The sequence below is a fragment of the Schistocerca piceifrons genome, chromosome 2, assembly GCF_021461385.2.
Source record: "Schistocerca piceifrons isolate TAMUIC-IGC-003096 chromosome 2, iqSchPice1.1, whole genome shotgun sequence".
Classification (NCBI taxonomy): domain Eukaryota; kingdom Metazoa; phylum Arthropoda; class Insecta; order Orthoptera; family Acrididae; genus Schistocerca; species Schistocerca piceifrons.
In genome coordinates, this window is record NC_060139.1 from 324516116 (window position 1) to 324528352 (window position 12237).

Genomic DNA, 12237 nt, shown 5'->3' on the forward strand with positions numbered 1-12237 from the left:
TTTCTCCTTGTCATAGTTGATGCTAGTAAATATCTATAGGAATATCCTGCCTAAACACCTGATGTCTGTAGCAGCTCTTTTGATTCATCTATAGCGCGTTGGTGTAGTTTTGTTTATTCTTAAAACATAACATCTACGATGGTCTTATTGAAACCCAATGGCCCTATAACGGCAGGGGTTTGTGTTCATCTATCGTCACATCGGCCTTCTAATTAAAACGAAATTTCGTTGTTCGCTTTGGTATCACAGATGCGTTGCAGGCATCGAGAGTTATTATCCAGAGTGTCGTGACTGCGTAAGCGTTAATGGTGAACACTGTCTCATGTGGCCAACAGAGTTACCCAAAGCAATCGACCTGACGAAGTTAGGATGGCATTTATGTGGATTTTTTGTTTCTTTGTCGGCCAGAGTGGCCGTGCGGTTCTAGGCGCTACAGTCTGGAGCCGAGCGATCGATCCGGTCGCAGGTTCGAATCCTGCCTCGGGCATGGATGTGTGTGATGTCCTTAGGTTAGTTAGGTTTAATTAATTCTAAAGTCTAGGCGACTGATGACCTCAGAAGTTAAGTCGCATAGTGCTCAGAGCCATTTGAACCATTTTTTTTTCTTTTTTTTTTTGTTTCTTTGCGACGAAATCGTTGCTGAATTTTAGGTCTAGACTCAAGGAAGCTATACAACATCGTTCAGACGATTGTGCCGAACAAGGTCGACGGGAATGGTAAAGACCCACATGGTTCAACAGTCATCTTAGAACGTTGCTACGAAAGCAAGTCGAGCTCGTCCGTAGATTTGAAGTGGACAATATCCCTGCTAGCAGGAATCATATTTGCTACGAAACGAAGGCTGACATAGAGAAAGCCGAAATATTGTATTCATTTTTCAACAGTCGTTTCACTGTTCTTTCTTCGGTATACCGATAAATGAAAGACGGTGCTGTAAGTGATCACGTAATAGAAAATAAAGTAAAATCGTTCAACAGAGACCTGGCGAATGGAATTCATACAAAACCTGTACGATTCTTCATACATTAACTAAAGTGAAAGAACTTTGCTCTCTTCTAGCAGGATTTAACCACAGGTCACTGTACCCTTGATACATCTCGTAGCAAGCCTAGAAAACTGTTCAAATTTTGCTTCCGGCGGAGGTCGAGAAGGAGCTACAACACGCATATTGTATTAATTCACTTCAGTAAAACTCTTTAATATTGAATACCTAACACGAATGCAGCCCATGTCCTCATTATTGTCAGTATATGTTTAGTACTGCCGCAGAACACTATGGCAGCTCTTTATAACTCTAAGTAGTACTGAACGACAGTCACATATCAATACACAATCAACTACAGATTTTGGTACACGGTTCTGACTAATACTATTAGTTCGCTGCCAAGTCTGATCTGCGATGATACTGCCATCATAGTAGGCTATCACAGAGTGGGCTGAGCGGCGCTGCACTTAACTTCTTGCAGCGGCCACGTAGGAATCTCTAGAAGGCGTGTCTTTCGCGACATTTCTCATTCGTTGTTGCGTCTTGCGGCGATTTTCGGTAGATTCTAGTTCCATCATGAGGTACTACCTCTATTATGGGACCTCGCTCTTCGGACGCCATCACAGTACCAACTCCATGTTCAAAGGGATTTTAAGAAGGCTCGAGTCATACCCGATTTCAAGAAGGCTTATCAGGAATATACGAAAATAGTTATAGTCCTGTATTTCCGACGTCAAATGGCTCTAAGCACTATGGGACTTAACGTTTGAGGTCATCATTCCCCTAGACTTAGAACTAACCTAAGGACATCGCACACATCCATTCCCGAGGCATCATTCGAACCTGCGACTGTAACAGGAGCGCGGTTCCGGACTGAAGCGCCTAGAACCGCTCGGCCACGGCGGCCGGCCGTCGTCAATCGATGTACACTTATGGAACATTTCCATTGTGATTCGTAGTGTCTTAGGAGGCAGAAAATCTTTTGGATAGAAATTAACAAACAGCGATATGGCAAAACTCAGTTGCTCTGTTCGTCCATACGATATAAAAGGCACTATATAGCAGTGATCAGCTATACGTAGTGATTATTCGCCACCGAAAGGCATTTGATGCGGTTCAGCAATGCAACGTTATGAAAAAAATTCATACTTAAGGTGTACTGGGATGCTTTTGTGACCGACGATTTCCCAGAAGATAGAACACAGCGCTTCGTTTTTAAGGGGACGTTGCCCCGCCGTATGTAAAAAGGAACGAATATTAGGGCCTCACGTTCGGTCGACGCCGGGATTATTCGGCACGGAGCAAAAGCCTGAATTAGAGAAGAACAGGAAAGGAAATGAGTGATGGCTTTTTTCAAGGTACCATTCCAACATTTTCATTAAGTGTATTTGGGAACTCAAGAGAAACCTAAATCTGGATCACCACAAGGGGATCTGAACTGCCGTCCTACCGAATGGGTGTCAGGTCTCCTACCAATATGCCATTCTACTCGGTATCATTTTGTGTATGGCAGCTATCTCCTATGTATCAGTCGCTGTCACAGTTTAAAGCCGTCAGGCATTACTTCTTAGGGTTTCCTCAATGAAGTGACGTAAGTCATGGAGTCGTGTCAGACCTCCTTTTACCCGGCGGGTTGCAGCAGTTCGACGTGTCATGGGATCAAAAAGTCGTTGGAACTCCCCTGCTGAAATACTGAGACATGCTGCCTCCGTAGCCGTCGTTAATTGCGATAGCGTTTCCAGTGCAGGATTTTGTGCTCGAAATGGCATGTCGATTACATTCCCAACATTTTCGATGCAATTCATGTCAGGCGCTCAAGATACCACATCATTCGCTCGAACAGTGCAGAATGTTCTGCAAACCAATCGCGAACAGTAGGAGTTTGATGGACTATGGACGTAAATCCGAAAAGTGCCTTTCCGGTAAAAATGAGTTGAAGATCTGCATGTTTATATCTTATTGAAAAACAGATATATTTCAATCATGTAATAATTCTGTGTTAGACCATACTTTTAACATACAGAACCATTCCTTACAACTGAAGATATTTCTTCCATTTGTAATATATTATGCAGAATGTGACGAATGGTTTACACCCTTTTTCCATCAAACCATGGTACCTCTACAAAATATTATGAAAATTAAGTTGAAAATTGCTTTTATTATTTTATTATCTAGTTAAATTGTACATTAACAAAAAATATATGTTCATGGCCATTATAATTCATGTTCCTGTTCAGGATCAGTAGCTTCTTCACTGTTGAACTTTTTCATGCCAGCATTTTACTGTATCAGGAAAAAAGCGCAGCAGATCTTGAATGTCCTTCAACTTTGCTTCTGCTACAGTTGGCTTCGTTATTAATTACAAAAATGAAATACCGTCAGAGAGTCTTGTTACTTTCTTGATGAACTTAAAGGGTATAAAGACCTTCCAATATGATTCTGAAGCACCGATTGTGCCATCACTGACAAAGTGCATCCTCACATATGACTGCAACTGGAAAGGAAATTTCCCCCTGTGGCTTTGATGGGAAGAAGCCCATTAAACCTTTCTTCCAATCTTTACTAAGCTCACTTCCGTCATTGACTTGAAATGGCTCTGGTTTCTCCCTGCATTGTTTAAGGATTGTGACATACTCTTCTCTACAATAACCTATACGCAGTAAACAGGGTGACAACTGTCTGTCATCCACTACCTCCTTAAGATGATTGCTTAGCCTACACCAAAAATATCGAGCTGAAATTTTCAGGGTGGGTAAATAAAATCTGGAGGTATCGATTTAGAACTTTGACGGAAAAAGGGCGTAAATCCAATTACGCCCCTAGTCCATCACACTCCTCTGTCAGGGTGACATTACGCATTGTCATCCATAAAAATTCCATCGTTGTTTGGGAGCACTACGGCCATCAAAGGCTGAAAATGGTCTCAAAGTAGCCGAACATTCAGATGACGCAGCCCATTGTACGTAAACACAGCCCGTACCACTGTGACGCCACCACCAGCTTGCGCAATTACTTGTTAACAACTTAGGTTCATGGCTTCGTAGAGTCTGCGCCACACTCGAACCTCATCATCAGTTCTTACCAACTGAAATCGGGACCAGGCCATGGTTTTCCAGCCGTCTAGGATCCAACAGATATGGTCACGAGTCCAGCAGACGCGCTACAGGTGGTGTCGTGCTGTTAGCAAAGGCACTCACGTCGGTCGTCTCCTGCCATAGCCCATTGATGCCCAATTTTGCCTCACTGTCCTAACGGATACGTTCGTCGTACGTCCCACTTTGGTTTCTGTGGTTATTTCACACAGTGTTGCTTGTATGTTAGCGCTGACAACTCTGCGAAAACCCGCTGCTCTTTCTTGTTAAGTGGAGGACGTCGGCCACTGCACTGTACGTGAGGAGAGGTACTTACACTGTGGGTATCGGAGTATTGAATTCTCTAACGATTTCGGAAATGGAATGACCCGTGCGTCTAGCTCCAACTACTATTCCGCTTTCAAAGTGTGTCAATTCCCGTCGTGCGGCCACAGTGACGTCGGACACCTTTTCATATGCTCACCAGCATTTGAGCATCTTCTTCTGTGCGGATGCACAAACAGTGCCCGAACTCTTTCGGGAATCGGCGGTAAGGCCGCGAGTAATGAGTATGATGGGCAGTGGCGGGACAATAAGTTGCGAATGTGGGTCTCGCGGGAGGCGTGCCAGAGATACGTCCATACTGTCGCACTACCCTCTGTGTCCTCGGTGGTTCAGATGGGTAGAGTGTCTGCCATGGAAGAAGGAGATCCCGGGTTCGAGTCCCGGTCAGGGCACACATTTTGAACTGTCCCCGTTGACTTATGTCAACGCCTGTATGCAGCTAAGGGTATTCAATTCATTGTAATTTCAGCACGGCGATAAATTTAGAAAGATTTGTGCTCACGTGGAAGCTTACCAACACGTTCTTCAACGGACCATTCACGACTGAAACAGGAAAGACGGGAAGTGCCAATGGTACACAGATTAGCCTCTGCCACACGTCTTAAGCGGGCTTCAGGAGTTTAGTTGTAGATATACACTGAGGTGACAAAGTTGTGAGACAGCTATAGATACGTACACAGATGGCGGTGGTATTGCGTACACTAGGTTTAAAACGGTAGTGCATCGACGGAGCTGTCGTTCTGTCGTTTGTGCTCAGATAATGCATGCGAAACGGTATCCGACGTGATTATGAGCGCTCGACAGGAATTAAGAGACTCTGTATTCAGAATGGTAGTTGGAGCTAGACGGATGGGACATTCCATTTCGGAAATCGTTAGGGAATTCAATATCCCGACATCTCCAGTGTGAGGACTGTGCAGAGAACGCCAAATTTCAGGCATTACCTCTCACTACGGACAACACAGTGGCCTTCACTTAACGACCGAGAGCAGCTGCGCTTGGGTAGATTTGTCAGAGCTAACACACAAGCAACATTGCGTGAAATAGCAGCTGAAATCAATGTGAAACATATGACGAAAGAATCCGTTAGGACAGTGCGGCGAATATTGGCGTTAACGGCCTGTGGCGGCAGACGACCTATGTGAGTGCCTTTGTTGAACACACGACGCCGATTGCACCGTCTCTCTTGGGCTCCTGACCATATTGGTTAGCTAGACCCAAAACGATTGGAAACAATAGTCTAATCAGATAAGTCCTGATTTCGGTTAGTAAGAGGTGTAGTAGGGTTCGAGTGTCGCGCAGAACCCATGGAGCCATGAACCCAAGTTGTCGACAAGGCGCTTTGTAAGCTGGTGGGACTCCCATTATGGCGTGGGCTGTGTTAGCAAGGAATGGACTTTGTCCTCTGGTCCAACTGAACCGATCATTTACTGGAAATGATAATGTTCGACTACTTAGAGACCACGTGTAGCCATTTATGGAGTTAGTGTTCCCAAACAACTATGTAATAGTAATGGATGACAGTGCGCTGTGCCACTGGGGCACAATTGCTCACGATTGCTTTGAAGAATATGAATCCCATCGAACATATATGGGACAATAATCGAGAGTTCAGTTCTTGCATAAAACGGTGCAGCGGCAACTCTTTCGTAGTTATCGACAGCTAGAGGCGTATGTGGCTCAATATTTCCACAGGGGACTTCCAGTGACATAATGAGACCATGACCCGTCAAGTTCCTGCAATACGCCGGAAAAAAAAATGTTCAAATGTGTGTGAAATGTTATGGGACTTAACTGCTAAGGTCATCAGTCCCTAAGTTTACACACTGCTTAACCTAAATTATCCTAAGGGCAAACACACACACCCATGCCCAACGGAGCACTCGAACCTCTGCCGGGACTAGCCGCACAGTCCATGATTGCAGTTCCTTAGACGGCTCGGCTAAACGCCGGAAAAAAGGAGGTCAGACAAGATACTACTAGATATATCACGTGTAGCTGTACGAGGCTGGTGAGGAGTGGTTTAACCTGAGAGGTTGTACACACAAGAGGTCGAATTTCTGTTTCTAGGAGAGGTTACAGTTGTGATGTATGATGATTTTGGGGGATGTTTATGTGAACGGGCGTAAATAGTGTTCTTCTATTGAATGCACAGTGTGCGAGGTGCCGGGGCTAGCAGTGTATTTAACACTCAATTCTTCTAGAATCTACATATGTACATGATGCTTTAAGCCCCCCCTATTCTAACTCCAACTTTTGCTGTTGCACAAGGATAAAAAAAATACGCGAACTGACTCTAATCAACCCTTCCAGTGGAGTAGAAGAGAGTTTGGCACCTGCAATAATTTAATTTGATAAATAAGTTAATTAAGCGAAGGTTTCATTAACATAGTGAGGAGTGATGTGGTTGCTCTACCTATTAACAGAATGAAAGTTCTGTCCAAAATAACAATATGATTTATTAAGACTAAACACAAAATAATAAACAACAACACATGAAACATTAACAATACATCAAATTGGCTCTAATTGGATACTTAAACAAACGCTGTGAATGTGAAGTTGTCCCTAAACTAGATTGTGAGGATTATGACGAAGTGGTATGTGCAGCCAATTCCTAGCAACTCAATTCTTAGAGAAAACACATAGCCAACCCAACATTAATTGCTGCTACCCAAGACAGAACAAAGTTAGAAAAAAGACGAACAGGCGCGCTCTGCTGAGCTCTGATTGTCACCTAGGAAAATCCCTATCTGCCGGTGCTGCGGACATACATTACCAAACCGACTTCTTGACTCCCAGGACACGATCTGCCGTACCGGAGCCGTTGGCTGGTTGCTTCTACGTCCTCGACCGAAAGGCGAGAGCCAACTACCCACCAGAGCACCCGTACAAAACCGAACACAGAACATTCCCGCCCCCACGACAGTGGCCGTGGTTAAACGTTCCAATTAGCAACTTGAAAACCGGCGGAAAATTCCACTCCATTGCCGGAACGCTACCATTCCACCAATGGAGATCCTTGGCGCCAATTTCTGCGCCGATCTTGCTACGTCACGGAGCTATGCCCTGAGCAAGCCAATCACAGTTACTATTTTGCAGAAAGTGCGGGAATTTTCCCGCCACAGCTGCCTGGGTACACAAGTCATTCCCACTCCTCGCTGGTAGCCCGCCAGAAAGTGTTTTCGCTAAGTTTCTGCGAAGTAACGGAACCTCTAGCCCAGCCGCTACTTCAAGCTCTGCGGGCGTGCCTCTTGACAATGTCGGTGTCTGCAAAGCATTCACTCGACTTCCTCACACCCGTCGGCTTAAAGCTTTCCAGATCAGCAGAGCCCGCCTGTCACCGAACCACCCGGGTGACGAGAGACGCTGCGTGGGAAGTCCGCATGTGAAGGAATAGCAACTTTCCACCGCATGCAATTAGAGAGGAGAATCGTAAGATAGAAATATGAGAGGGGGCTCATGCCACCTCTCATAGCCCCTACGCCATTTTAGATTGTAATTGGTGAGCGGTTGGCTCACTTAGGAGCAAGGTAGTGAGTCAATCGCCCAAGAACAATCTCGCAAACTGGCTGCACATGCCGCACTCTATAAAGAAAATAACTGAAAAATGCAGCTCTTAGAGGGAGGATTATTTATGATGTAGCCAACTTCACCTTCTTAATATGGAACACTAACACTCACATCACACATCCATACCCAGGGAGCCCCTTCCAAACACCGATTCACACAGACATTCACTCTCTAAATATGGCCCGGGCATGTGAGCCAAATATGGAGCAATTTATTCTTTACAATCAGAGTTGGAGTGCTCCGCAATTAAATGCCCAAGATGTTACAACAATTTTAATCATTAAACTAACCTGAACTCACTCACACATGATACTATTTAAGTTAACAATCTCTTTGTGAGCTTTCAGAATCTAATTACAACCTCCGATTCATTCTGTCTCCCTGCAGCAAGAATAATCTTTACAAAATGTTCCCTGAACTGATGCTCCATTCACAATGACAGTGGTGGTATCTGCTTCAGTTTATGGGGACTTCAGGCACACTGTTTCCATACACTCAACAATAAATACAAGATTCAAAAAAAACATGGTGTGGAGAACAATACAGTAATTTGTAATAAGAATTACAGTGTAAAACAAACACATACAAGGTATCACATACATTACAAAAACAACACTAGAGAAAGAAATTAAAAAAAAAAAAGGTTCATGGGACATTAAGTTGTGCGTGCACATTGCACACTGTTCACGACTGTGCTGAGAATGAGGCACTAAATCACATTGTTAGAAATGTTCGAAGCACTTCACAAATTCATTAGTTTCTCTGAGGGGGTTGGCATGTTGAGTCATATGCATTGATGCACGTGGTTCCATGTCTTGAGCATTGGAGGGGGGCTTTTGGGATGGGGCCACAGTACTGACATCACATAGGGCTAAACGTCGAGTGTTGTTGCTACGTTGTTGCAACAGCAATAGGGAGTGCTGGAGCGTCTGCAGTACGCTGTTGAGATTGTAGTCAGACCCACGCATATGATCACGGCAGTACGGTAGGAAAACACAGTGATATGCTCTCCTCATGTCGATTAATTGTCTCTGAGGTCTACGTGTTGGGATACATCACTAGTCTAGGTCTCTTCTCTCGCTGGACAGTACTTTACGTTTCCCAATATTGCAGTTCGACGAGGGATGATGGCACGTGGAGTGACTCCACAAGTGTGTGAGGTCATCCATACAGGATCGAACTAGGAGCGACGATTGCTAAAACTGCTCTCTAATAGAGAGGAGAAGTTAGAAATGAGACCATACATTTGTTAGTGTGGCACGATACTGCTTTGTGTATGCAGATCGGCCAATGCTAGTGAGTTGTAAAAACCCAAACAGGTGAGTATATAGCGTCCCTTTCTGTCCTGAGGCACATGAGGCGCAGGTTCTGACACGAGATGTGATCTTCTTCGTGTACTCACGACAACGTGGCCTGCCGCAGGGAATCCCTCCAAACGGCCGCCGCGACCGGAGAGCTAGCGGGCTGTCGCGCGTGGGTCGCGTGTCAGTGTCAACGGCCAGCCTCACTTTCGCTTGTGGCCCGGCGAGCATCCCACCTAATCCCTCAGGTACACGGCCCGGTGACTGTCAGCTTGTAGGACCGGACGCCCTCGCGCCCTCACGTCAGGTAGCGCGCCCTCCTCCTGCAAGTAGCCGATGACCTCCGGCTGGCCTCTGGATTGCCACGATCCCCGTCATCTGTACAATTCTTACAAAAATCCTATGCCTAACTTTTCCCCATGACCTTCTATTTTATAATAAATTTACATAACGATACATTGATGGTCTGTCATTTCAGACACTGTAATTTTAATTTTATAGTTATTTATCTGTAGCTATCATAACAAAAAATGGAAATAATTTATCTTGATATTTGTGTAGAGACCGATCTCAGTATTGTACATGGTGTGTGATAACTGATGCTATGTAATGGATGAACAACTAAATGTGCGGGAATTTTCCCGCCACAGCTGCCTGGGTACACAAGTCATTCCCACTCCTCGCTGGTAGCCCGCCAGAAAGTGTTTTCGCTAAGTTTCTGCGAAGTAACGGAACCTCTAGCCCAGCCGCTACTTCAAGCTCTGCGGGCGTGCCTCTTGACAATGTCGGTGTCTGCAAAGCATTCACTCGACTTCCTCACACCCGTCGGCTTAAAGCTTTCCAGATCAGCAGAGCCCGCCTGTCACCGGACCACCCGGGTGACGAGAGACGCTGCGTGGGAAGTCCGCGTGTGAAGGAATAGCAACTTTCCACCGCATGCAATTAGAGAGGAGAATCGTAAGATAGAAATATGAGAGGGGGCTCATGCCACCTCTCAAGTGTACTAAGATTATAAATAACGGTAGCGGAGAGAGGTGGGGCGGGAAGAACAGTGGAGTTATTTGAAAAGTGCCAGACCTGGAGTGCAGTTGAGAAACGAGGAGACGGTGAGGAAGCTGTGGTTGTGTGACTAAATTTACAAGGATTTCGAAAAAAAGGTGCTGGCGTTCTGGGATTCTGAGAGAAATTTTGGATGGTTTCGGATCAAGGATGGAGTAGCAATGACAAGCAAGCTGGCAGAGTAAACACGGCGGCGGTAGCGGACGCTGTTGGAGCCCGCCCAGAACGCTCTGGATTCTGCTCGGCGGTCGTAAATCAGCCGGCCGGCGCCCGGGGCAGAGTGGCAGCGGGGCGTGAAGCGCTGACCCGGGGCGCGCGCTATCTGACCCCGGCCGGCCTCGCCACGGGCCGGCGCGCCGCCTGCGGCCGACACGACGGCCCGATCACGAGCCGGACGCCGCGCCAGCCGCCAGGTACCGGGCACAAGGCACCGGCCGCCCTCGCACTACCTGGCTGCCTGTCGCTGGGCGCCACGATGTCTGACACTCAAAACTACAAGCTCCACCCAAGACCTAGAGACAGTCGCGAACCTGACCTTCAGCAGCACCAGACGAACAAAGATACGTGTTCCGTACATCCAGTAACGCTACCGTGAACAGCTGTTAGTATAGAGAGTAACCACACACAGTCTGACACTCAGGCTCCATCCAAGCTCGTGGGAGACCGTTGTGGACTTGGTGTATAGTAGCGCCAGAGGACCAAAGACATATGTCCCATATGCTGAGTCGCATTACTCTCACCAGCTGCTAGTATAGAGAGTGTACAGCGTGGTCCATTGATGGCGACCGGGCCAAGTACCTCACGAAATAAGCGTCAAACGAAAACACTACAAAGAACGAAACTCGTGTAGCTTGAAGGGGGAAACCAGATGGCGCTATGGTTGGCCCGCTAGATGGCGCTGCCATAGGTCAAACGGATATCAACTGCGTTTTTAAAAATTGGAATCCCCCTTTTTTATTACATATTCGAGTAGAACGTAAAGAAATTTGAACGTTTTAGTTGGACCACTTTTTTCACTTTGTGATAGATGGCGCTGTAATAGTCACAAACGTATAAGTACGTGGTATCACGTAACGCTCCGCCAGCGCGGACGGTATTTGCTTCGTGATACATTACCCGTGTTAAAATGGACCGTTTACCAATTGCGGAAAAGGTCTACATCCTGTTGATGTATGGCTATTGTGATCAAAATGCCCAACAGGAGTGTGATATGTATTCTGCTCGGTGTCCTGGACGACATCATCCAATTATCCGGACCGTTCGCTGGATAGTTACTTTATTCGAGGGAAACAGAAAGTGTTCGGCCAAATGTGAAACGTCAACCACGACCTGCAACAAATGATGATGCCCAAGTAGGTGTTTTAGCTGCTGTCGCGGCTAATCCGCACATCAGTAGCAGACAAACTGCGCGAGAATCGGGATTCTCAAAACCGTCGGTGTTGACAATGCTACTTCAACATCTGTTGCACTTGTACCATATCTCTATGCACCAGGAATTGCATGGCGACGACTTTGAACGTCTTGTACAGTTCTGCCACTGGGCACAAGAGAAATTACTGGACGATGACAGATTTTTTGCGCGCGTTCTATTTAGTGACGAAGCGTCATTAACCAACAGCGGTAACGTAAACCGGCATAATAAGCACTATTGGGCAACGGAAAATCCACGATGGCTGCGACAAGTGGAACATCAGTGACCTTGGCGAGTTAATGTATGGTGCGGCATTATGGGAGGAAGGATAATTGGCCACCATTTTATCGATGGCAATCGAAATGATGCAATGTATGCTGATTTTCTACGTAATGTTCTACCGATGTTACTACAAGATGTTTCACTTCATGACAGAATGGCGATGTACTTCCAACATGATGGATGTCCGGCACATAGCACGCGTGCGGT